This window comes from Micrasema longulum, unplaced genomic scaffold (genome assembly GCF_059751315.1).
Source record: "Micrasema longulum isolate JH-2025_06_02 unplaced genomic scaffold, ASM5975131v1 h1tg000637l, whole genome shotgun sequence".
Classification (NCBI taxonomy): Eukaryota; Metazoa; Arthropoda; class Insecta; order Trichoptera; family Brachycentridae; genus Micrasema; species Micrasema longulum.
The window spans coordinates 132,892-143,938 of NW_028277833.1; the positions used below are offsets into that span (position 1 = coordinate 132,892).

At 38.1% G+C, this 11,047-nt stretch overlaps 2 long non-coding RNA genes across 2 annotated transcripts; one reads left to right on the forward strand and one right to left on the reverse strand.

Moving 5' to 3' along the window:
* The first annotated feature begins 5,243 nt into the window (after nt 1–5,243).
* LOC148279972 (uncharacterized) lies at nt 5,244–6,987 on the forward strand. Its single transcript, XR_015822737.1, has 2 exons — nt 5,244–5,705; nt 6,489–6,987. It is a non-coding gene; the product is annotated as an uncharacterized LOC148279972 (long non-coding RNA).
* LOC148279973 (uncharacterized) lies at nt 5,533–11,041 on the reverse strand. The gene is made up of 2 exons (XR_015822736.1): nt 7,637–11,041; nt 5,533–7,533 (listed from the first exon to the last, which is right to left on the reverse strand). It is a non-coding gene; the product is annotated as an uncharacterized LOC148279973 (long non-coding RNA).
* Nucleotides 11,042–11,047: the final 6 nt, after the last annotated feature.

Consider the following 11,047-nt stretch of genomic DNA (forward strand, 5'->3'; position numbering starts at 1 on the left):
AGCTTGGTAAGAAGTTTAATGAAAGAGATTTTTTTTTACCATTTTTAAGAAAATTTTCTGTATGATTTAATGCTTTCATTTTTACGGCGCGTAAGAAAACATGTTTTGTATCCAATTTCCCGTAGGGCTGAAGTTCATTATTGTAATATAAGCTAAGTTAAAAAATACATTTTTTTTTAATAAAAAAAAATAGCCTTCCATACACTCCTCTCTGAATTGTTCTAGGAGGTGAAATCCTGTCACTGTCGGCAAAAAAATTGACAAGCTCGAAAAACTGTCAACGCGTTTTTCTTAAAGCATGGTCACCCCGCGTTGGTTCATAGTATGGTCCATGTTAAGAATGGTAGGAAATCGATATTTTCAAACATGACACGGGGTGACCTCACAATGTCATTCCAAGGTCGAGGATGGCGGCGGACGACCTACAATCAACCTTCAAAATTCTTCATAAATCCAAAATTGATCTACGTTAATTCTGATATTACATTATAATTTTCTTGTCCGCACCCTTGTGCATAGGGCATTACTGGTACTGTAATTAGAATTAAAATAAGCATTGTCAATCTTGAAGCGTATGTCCAACATTTTTGTTACGTGAGGGTGAGGTGACTGTCTTACGCTTATACCTTGAAATAATATCCTAGGGTGAAAACACCCTTTTAAACAAATATTTCATGTCGACCATGTCGGAGTTCGAACCCGAGACACCGTGAGACCACGAGGCCACCATAATGAAGAGCTTAACTATAAATGTTTAATGAAGCAGTTAAATTAATACGTATTAATGATAGAAGGGAAATTTCTGGTCTAGTGCTGCTTTTCAAGTTATTAACTAATGTTCTTGACGGTCCCGAACTTTTAAATTGTGTTAATTTTTATGTGAGACAGCGTGGGACGAGACAAAATACTTCTCTTGCTGTTGATTTGCGTAGTCGTCTTAGAGTAGGTAATATAGAAGTCTAGGCATCTACAGGGCTTATGACCTGTCCTGTGAATGTAACACAGTCTGTGAAATGGCCACTCAAACCAGCCAGTGACATGTCATAAGCCCTGTAGGTGCAAAAGGTAATTTTGAACTCGCGTTTTCTGTTGTTTGCGGATGACTTAAAACTGTTCTTAAAGGTGACAACTTCTGACGATTTTCGTCTTCTCCAAGCGGATATATCTAATATATCTGAATGGGGAAGGCGAAACAAACTTGGGTTTAATGTTTCCAAGTGTTCGGTCACGTCCTTCACTAGGGCACAAAATGAATGACCAGAATCTGATACGAACATCGAATGTTAAGGATCTGGGCGTTAGATTTGTGAGCACCCTGACATTTCATGAACACATAGAGACAATCAGTGGTGATGCATTGAAGATGTTAGGATTTGTTCTGCGTACTGCCAGGGTTTTCGAAAATACCCGCGCACTGAGAACTCTTTACAACTCCTTGGTGCGAAGTAGACTCGAGAGTGGCTCGATGATTTGGGGGCCACATGAACTGAAGTACTCTCTTATGATAGAGAAAATCCAAAAGGAGATATCTCTACATGAGAGAGTGCGGGTATTATCCTTGGCTCTACCCGACCGAGTTTCTCCAGGGTATGCTTGGCTACAACAGTTGAGAGACTAGAAGGAATGTGTATTTGACCACACATTTTTATCGATTGTTGCGCGGTATGATCGATAATTCTGAAATTATGATGAGCATTGGTTTGTATGTTCCTGATAATTACCTAAGACAGCGTCAGCATAGATTGTTTCATTTTCCGATATTCAGGACCAACCTGCCTATGGTTATGCCTGTTGGAAGAGCTACCGCTATGCTGAACAACATCGCTCTGGATATTGATCTGTTTCATGTATCCGAAGGGGTTTTCCGGAGCAGGATTCTTCGACTCCGTTGACATGAGTCTCTTTCGTGTATTTTTTTTCCTTTTTTATAATATGTACGTATTGAATATATTTTTGTTATGTATATGTTATATTTAAAATAAATAAATTGAATTGAATTAGACTTCTATATTACCTTGTCTTAAATGTTCTTCATCTCTGTTGTAATATGTTAATATTAACAGCTCCCCAGGGAGTTGAATCCAGCCCTTATCTCTATGCAGATGATTTACAATTATATCTTCATTGCAGACCTGAAAACACCAGCGAAGCAATAGAATCGATGTCTAATACACTAAATTGCGGACAAAAGAGTATGGTTTACTAATAAACTCATCTAAAACACAAATTATGTATGCAGGTAGTCAAAGATTGCTTAGTAAGCTGGACGTATCTTCACTTAATCCTCTTAATGTCAATGGTACCAATATTCAATACAGGAAATCCGTAAACAATCTAGGAGTACAAATGGACGAACATCTCTGCTGGCGAGCTCATACTAATGAATTAAGCCGCAAAATATTGTTCAGTCTACACTCACTTAGAAGGTTGCAAAAATTCTTACCCATTAATACTAAATGCACCCTCGTACAAGCATCACTACCGCCCATTCTAGATTACGCTGATGTTTCCATGACTGATTTAAGCTGTGAGCAACTCGATAAACTTGAAAGACTTCAGAATACACGCATAAGGTACATTTTTGGTCTTCTTTTTTATGACCACATTTCTGATTATCGTAGGCAACTGAAATGGCTCAAAATTAGACAGCGGAGATACTATCACTCCCTCTCACTTCTGTTTAATGTACTTTATAGTCCTAACGCTCCTATATATCCCCGTCAGCGCTCATCAGTTCATGGTTTACCTCTTCGTTCTAATTCTAGAGGCACTCTCTTAATACCCATCCACAATTCCTCTTTCTTCTCTAGCTCATATAGTGTCCATGCGGCTCCACTGTGGAATCATCTCCCATCCACCATCAGAGATGTTACTGCAGTATCTCTGTATAAATCACGTCCGAAGAAACATCTTCTTTCTCTTCCTTAATCTCTCCTCCTTTCCTTTTTCCTCTTTTTTCCCTTTTCCCATTGAGTAATAGTTTTGATTTATGGTAATTTATAAACAAATACGTTTATTTCTATTTTTATATATTTTTAGCTTTTTAATCTGTTTTTTTTCTATTGAATATGTTCTTTAACTTGAATTATAAAAATAAAACTTTTATTTTATTGGTTGGTTGGAAGAAATTGCCATTTGGCAATAAGCCCGCCAATGTACAAATAGCATTATGTACAAAAAGTTAAATAAATAAATAAATAAATTTACAAAAATTTGGTCAAACTCAAAAAAAAAATTTGGAAATAAAATAAAACAAAAACCACTTACTCATTTGCCAACAGGAAAAGTAGTACCTAGTAAATAAAATCGCGACATATGAAATTGAAAATTTTAAAAGGGTAACTCGTTTATTAATAAATGAAAAACATGCTCTTTTGTATGAGTTAAACCGATAGGAAGACCCAAGGGCTTTAAAACGGTTTCGGATATGTGAAGGAATGTAGTTTCACTGCCATAAAAAATATTTAAGTCTACATTAAGATGGCACGCGGATGTAATACATGTTTCTGTTTACATTCCAATTTTGGAACTGTGCGTAAACTCGGACATAATCTCAAAATAAAACGTTTCTTACGTCAAGATCATCTCGTTCTAAATATGGCGTCAATAAACATCGCTGCTATGGACTGCGTCGCAAGCGTGTTAGGAGAAAATGCGGTTTGACTTTTCTTGGATTATTTATCTTTATATATATATATATATATATATAATTCGTCTGTACGTGTGATGTCACTGAACTCCTTCTAAACTGCTTAACCGATTTACGTGCGGTTTTCAGCGAAATGTAGATCTTTGCGCTGTGCGTGTTCGTAGATATTAAAATCTTCAATCTAATATGTAAAAAAAAAAGTAAGGAACATTTTTTTTAAAAGGAATAACCCGCTAAGCCTCTATCTTGAGGCTTGTCAGCAGGTTGGATAGAGGAGATATGGAAGGAGGTAATGAAAAATACACCACAGCACCCAGACCAATTGAGAAAAAAATCTTTCTTGGATTTTTTTCTTGCAACTAGCGGGAATCGAACCCGCGACGCCAGTTTCACAGTTGGCCGTCTAACCAACTGCGCCACGGCGCCCGTAAATGTGTTATTCATCAATCTACCAGGGTTGCATTCGAGGAGAATGCATGTACAAAAAAATGGAAAGATGTCGTTTTATGCGTATATTTTTTTTTTGTATTTTAATGTTTACAAACAGCATTCGTTTTTTGTGAATCTCAATCAGATTCTTTCCTTAAATTCCTTATAGTTTCTACACATTTATTTCTTTTAACTGGATTTTTGGTAATACTAAAAATAATATTAAATCCAATACATTTAAAAAAAAACATATTCCTACATAAGTGCACCCCTCTGTTGGTGAGAAGACCGGAGTTCGACGTTTGCAAAGAGAATGTCATATTTAAAAAAAATATATATTTTACGTTTTGGAATTCAACCATAAACAAGTACATAGGTACCTACTTAAATTCAATATTTGAATATTAACAATTTTTAGCATTGGAATATCACCAAAAAGTACCTATTTATCAATGAAAAGTATTTTGTCAACGTTCGGGCAGGACAACGTTTGTCGGGTCCGCTAGTATATATATATATATATATATAATTCCTCTGTACTTGTGATATCACTGAACTCCTTCTAAACTGCTTAGCCGATATAAATCGGTTAAGTGTGGTTTTTAGAGAAGTGTAGATCTTTGCGCTACGCGTGTTCGTAGATATTAATTTTTTTAATCGAATTTGTAAAAAAAAGTTAAAAGCATAAATCTATTTTTCATCTACCTACCAGCGTTGCATTTGACGAGAATGCATGTACAAAAAAATAGAGGGATGTTGTTTTTTTGTTTTTAAATAAAGTTGGTTTTTGAATGTTTACAAACAACACTTGCTTTTTATGGATCCCCATCAGATTCTTTCCTTACATTCCTTATAATTTCTTCCATTTATTTCTTTTTACTGGATTTTGGTAATACTAAAATAATATTAACTGACATTAAATACATTTTTGAAAATAGCATTCATGAATAAAGTGCACCCCTATTAGTGAAAAGAGCCGAGTTTGACATTTGCAAAAAGAATTCAACCATAAACAAGTACCTAGGTACCTACTTAAATTCAACATTTGAATATTAATCATTTTTAGTTTCGGAATACAATCATAAACAAGTACCTAGGTACCTACTTATCAATGAAAAGTTTTTTCCAAGGTAATAGCAGGCAAGCCAATGTTTGGGCAGGACAACGTCTGTCGGGTCCGCTATTTTTTATATATATCGTATTATCAGCGCTATGATTTTTAAAGTTTTGTACTTTTTTTTTTGTATAATGGTTCACAAACAATAAACAATACATTTGACATTGGTATAATAATTACAAACCGTTATTTTAGAAATTGTTCATCAATTATGTGTGAACACAGCATGTTGTGGCGCCAGCAGGCGACGTCACGCGTCAACGTGTTCGGTGAGCCGACAATAGCCGAACATAGACGAAAGGAATCACACCAGACCGACCGAATAACTGAAAACGAAGAGGTCTCCCCGAATCGCCCACCGAACCGCACGCACTTCGTGCAGCACCTGAATCGCTTCGTCATCCACGTTTTATCTAAATATCTAGTTTTTAGTATTTCGTATTCTACATTAATTAAATAGTCATTATTCAACTCTTGTATTGATTCAGTGTAATAAACATCGTACAAACCGTGAGTACTCTCTTTCACTTACTATCGCACCTTACACATACCATTTCAACATAAGGGTTCCCGTCCGTGACCGAGAAGTTAAAGTTACGCTTACGAGGTCTCTTTTGCGGAGCGTGACACGCGGACGTTAATCCTTATCAATTTGGTGGAGCGCGCTAACGGAAAGCCTACCGGCAGTCCCTGAGCGTGCTAACATAACGGCTGCGCCAAAAGGCCCCAGCCATTACCACTAAAATGTACAAATAAAGAATAAAAACAAATCACTTGAACAGTATTGGTTGTGGCTCGTTCAGTATGCGCCGTTGATCCATCCTGTTGGAACAACATGTTCTCCAATCCCAAAAAGGCCGCCGATTGATGGCCAATTACGTGGCACGTCGTCCGGTCGATACTCGGGATCCTCTGCGACATCTTCAGCCACAGCCGGGATGTTCTCGGCAGGACGGCTGCTCCGGGGCCGGCCAGACCCAGCGGCATCTCGTGTTGTCCCATACACTTCTAGGCGAGCGCCTAAACGCCGTAGTGCTTATCCAGCTGGTTTCAGACGACCGGTATTCACGCTGCGCCACTACCGCCGACGAATTGTGCGTTCTTATAGTGTAACATAGCGATTCGTGTTTTGTTTACTTCACAAATGTTAAAGCAGAACTAACATTTAATAATAATAATATTTGGTTGATTTATATAGCGCCATTTTTGTAAAAAATCACCTCAAGGGCGCTTTACAATTGTATATCTTAACTTAAATTCTAACTAAACTTAAGTGATACATTATATTTCCAGATTTAAAATTGAGGGTATGATAGTCTAAAGAAGTGGGATTTTAATTGGGATCTGAACTGACTGGGACTGTCGATGATTTGTAAGTTTGAAGGCAACTGGTTCCAGGCAGAGGGGCCGGCGGCGGCAAAAGCACGATCTCCAAATCTAGTGTTTGGAGAGCGCCGGATTTCGACAAGTTTTCCTCTTCCTGAATCAAATGCTGACCTAAGAGTAGATTTTCTTTGCCATGTATTTTCCCTAATACGAAGGTTCGATAGGTATTTTGGAGCCATTTCATGAAGGGATTTGAATACTGTCCAGCAAAGCTTGTATCTTATTATCTCTGTGCAAATATCGAAGATGTTGTGAGATTTGAGAATAATTATTTACTCCCGCCATTTGCTAAAGTTATGGCACCTCCCTATAGGGTGATGATTTTTGCGCCATTTAAACAAGGAAATGTGTTTGCCATTGTTGAATAGACTGAATAAGTCCGTAAATAAATATCGTTATAACTTGCCTTCATTTTTTATTCCTCTTCATTCCTGGATCCTCTTCATGTCTCCTTCCAAACTCCTTACCTGATGCCACATTCCTCAGCATATTATTAAAACAAAAGTATTTTTAAATAAACTAATAATATTTATTTATTTAAAGATCTCTATCGCTAACTCTATGAGGCCAAGTTCGGATACAACAAAATGAAATTAAATAAAAATAATTGAAGGTGGAAGCATTCTTATTCTTAGAGGTGGGGGTCAGTGCTATTCAAGCTCCCGAGGTCACTGTGACCTGTGAAGATCTATTGTGACGGGTCCCCGCGAATAGTTCTCACCTATGAAGAGCCTGGCTACTGTGTGGAAGGCGAGAGTTAACATTTTGCTAAATCTCCCCCTCCAAGCCCAGATCCGTAAAATATCGGGCTATTAGGTAGGGGGCGAGCTCTTTAATATCCTCAGATTTAACCAGTGGTCCCCCGAGGATGCGGCTCCTTTTACGATGTAAAGCATCACATTCACATAGAACACGTATAGGTGTTTCCCCATCTGCACCGCAGAACCTACATCTAGAAGTTTGGGAAAGGTTCATTCTAGCGCGGTGTTTGTTTAATCTACAGTAAAAAGGAAGCATGCACATTATTAAAGAATATTAAAAATAAAAATTATTACATAAACATCTGGACAACATGTTTAATAGTATATAAATCTATGCAATGTCTTTCAGCAGTCTCCCGCAATGGTCTCTTCCTTCAGAAAAAATCCAAACTTGTACACTTCTTCTAAAAATGGCTTTCGTTTTGGAGATCTTAATATGTTCGTCCAGGATATTGAACACTCTTTGGGGCCACAAAAGAGAAATTTCTCTGAAAATCAAAAAATATGTACACAGTATAGTCTAAATAATACGAACAATTAAAAACCGAGTCTGTTCGATTTGTGGGGTTCACAGTTCATTGATCGACGACACACACATGCAATAATTTCACCTGAAATATAGACCGACGACCGATGAAGCGAGTCATCATTTTATATTGAATACAATACATTAGAAGAACGCGCCATCTAGATAAGAGTAGCGTCCTGCAGTACAACAACGCCACGGAGACACGGAGAACGAAAGAACGTGGCCTACAAAGAGACCACAGGGCGTGGTAACGCCCAGTCAGCTCAACAAGTCAGCTCGACAAAGTCACTCGGTTCCAGAATGTAGTTCGAGTGCAGCCAGTTTGACTCCTCATCGCCATAACACTCGCGCTACATAATTAAATTAATTATTTATTCTTCTGTCCATCTCCAGCTGAGGTAGGAGCTCCACAGCCCGAACGAATTTTCGAATTACTGGAATCTTTAAAAACTAAAATAAACTTTCTCTGTATGAAGAGTGCGGTATCTCAGTTAGACATGTAAAAAGCTGTTTTTGTTGTAGTTTCAATGCACTCACGTAACGACTTTTGCTCAGAGACATCTCTAATTAGTCAAACTGAGTGTTTAATATTTTGGAAGAGCGTATCAAGCTCTCAAGGACAAAAACTATTTTTAAGAGAGGAGTTAAGGACTGGATTTTCCTTAGTGGGAGGGATTTGAGTAGACTCCTTGATGATTTTACCAATGTTTGAGTTTATAAGTTTAAATTATATTGGCGGCCTCCGTGGTGTAGTGGTCAAGATGCTCGACTCACAGACAGAAGGTTCCGGGTTCGATTCCCGGTGAGAACACAAAAATTAAAATGTGATTTTTCTCAAGCCTGGGTGTTCTGTGATGTAATTCACCACTGTAATTGGGCCTCCTGGCCTGTTGTGGTGCAAAAAAAAATATAAAAAAAGTAAATAAATAAATGCTGTGCATGTCATTGCTATATGCCATGTATCAAAAGAAAGGAAAAAATTGAGAGATTCATTTAGTTTTCATATTAAGATTGATATTTAAATTATACTGGGTTGACTCGCTCGGGTTGACTGTTTGGGCTGACTGGGCGTTGCCACGACCCGTTACAGGCCACGTTCCTATGTTCTACGCGTCTCCATGGCGCGAATGTACTGCAGGACGTTGCTCTTATGCAGACAGACGTTATGTGAATATTTAAAATCCAGTGACACAAAAACATCAGCTTCATACTGCTCGAGTATAATTTAATAATAATAAAATACTTATAAATTTAAAGTTTATTTTATTCAGTAATGCTAATTATTATTTTTCTAAGATTTGATAACAATAATTCAGGTATGTATGTCCATTATAGAAAAGTTCATCAGACAGATGTTTCGAGAGAGATGAAGAATCTTACAGCGGAGGGGATGCAGACATCAGAGCACTCGACAGACTTCGCTTCCTCTACATTCATCCATCTTCTCATGCACGCACGCCGATCATTCCTACTCTCGACATGCCCATCTTCAAGTATTAGATGGACTCGATCGTGCCGTGTCTTTCTCGGTCTTCTTCGTTTTCTGCATCCATCGACATTCGCATCGTAGATACTATTAGCCTTTCTTTCGCTGTCCATTCGCTCCACGTGTCAAAACCGACGCAGCGCCCCTTTCTCGATTCTGTCGGTAATGCACCTTTCAGCCTTACATAGTTCGCAGATCTCGACATTTGTGCACCTATCATACTTCGTTTTACCACACATTAGCCTGAGAGAACGCATTTCGACAGCATTCAACCTGCTTTCATAATTATTTTCCTAATTCCATACTTCGCTCCGACGCATTAGGGTTGGCGCTAGAACTCTATTTTGAACTGCTAGTTTTGCCTCGTGCGACAAACATTTGTTTGCCAAGGTGGATTTCAGTGCACCGTTCACCCTGTTGCCGGCACTCACCCTCCTTTCAATACCTTTCTCAGTCTTTCCATCCCTAATAAACACACTTCCCAGATACACAAATTCTACTACCTGTTTTAGTATAACCGCGTCCAAAATAACACTCGATATATTTCTTAAAATATACAAGAAGTAAGACCTTTTTTGGAGTATAAAGACATCGAGCTATTGGAAAAAGTCCAAAGATGTGTTTCAAAAATCCCAAATTACTCAAGAGGATGCCTTACCAATGTAGATTAAAAGCACTAGGACTTCACTAGGACATCATCAGAGGAATGACGGAAGAGAGGGGACTCCATAGAAACTTATAAGATACTCAGTAATTACTAGGACTGTCCCCTGCATGAGATGTATCTGAATTATATCCCAATACAAATTTACAGGGTCATAACTGGAAGCTCTATCGTCCCTAATTCCACCTCAATCCCAAGAACTGGAATAAAATGCCAAGCCTAGTTGTCCATTCCACTTCGGTCAACCAGTTCAAAAACCTGTTTTTTTTAAGGAAGACCTTGGACAAAAAGCAGTACACTAGATCTACACTAGGTCCGAAGATCTGTTCAGAGTTTCTTCATCTCAGTTGAAATATCTGTCGAAAATTAAAACCTACCACTTTATACACATTAACCCTTTCTAGGACACCTAGAGCAGACTGGTACACGCATGTACCGGGTATTAATTTTCTGATATTTCATAATAACAAGTTTCATGTCACAAGAGCATCATAATAACTTACGCTGGTAGAGTGGTCATCCACACAGCTTTTTCAAATGCAATAATCTTAAAAATAAAACATTTTGTCAGGTTTGCACGACATAAATCAACATAAGATGTGTGTCCTATAAAGGATTAAAAGCAGTTTTACAGTCCAACGACTGTAAAATTCCATTAAAACACTCGAAAGGGTGGCGAGTTCAATCGCAATGAGTCACAAAGAGTGGCAAATGCCTCGGGACTCGGCACTTAGGCGAGAATATAAAAAAGTCAATAAATCAAAAATAGTGTCATCTTACCGATTCAAACCCTTATTACGCACACATTTCATACAAAATACGGATGATTTTGCTTCGAGATGGACGCACAGTTTAACATCATTGTAAGAATTGATAGAATGGCGAGGCTTGCATTTCCACACTGCGCAACGTTTGACCGTCCACATTTCGTAAATTCTTCTATAAAGCGTACGAGTTGCCTAGGACCGCATCATACCATACCGCACACCGCATCTGAGGACATAAGTCTCCTCGGCGGTGCCCACA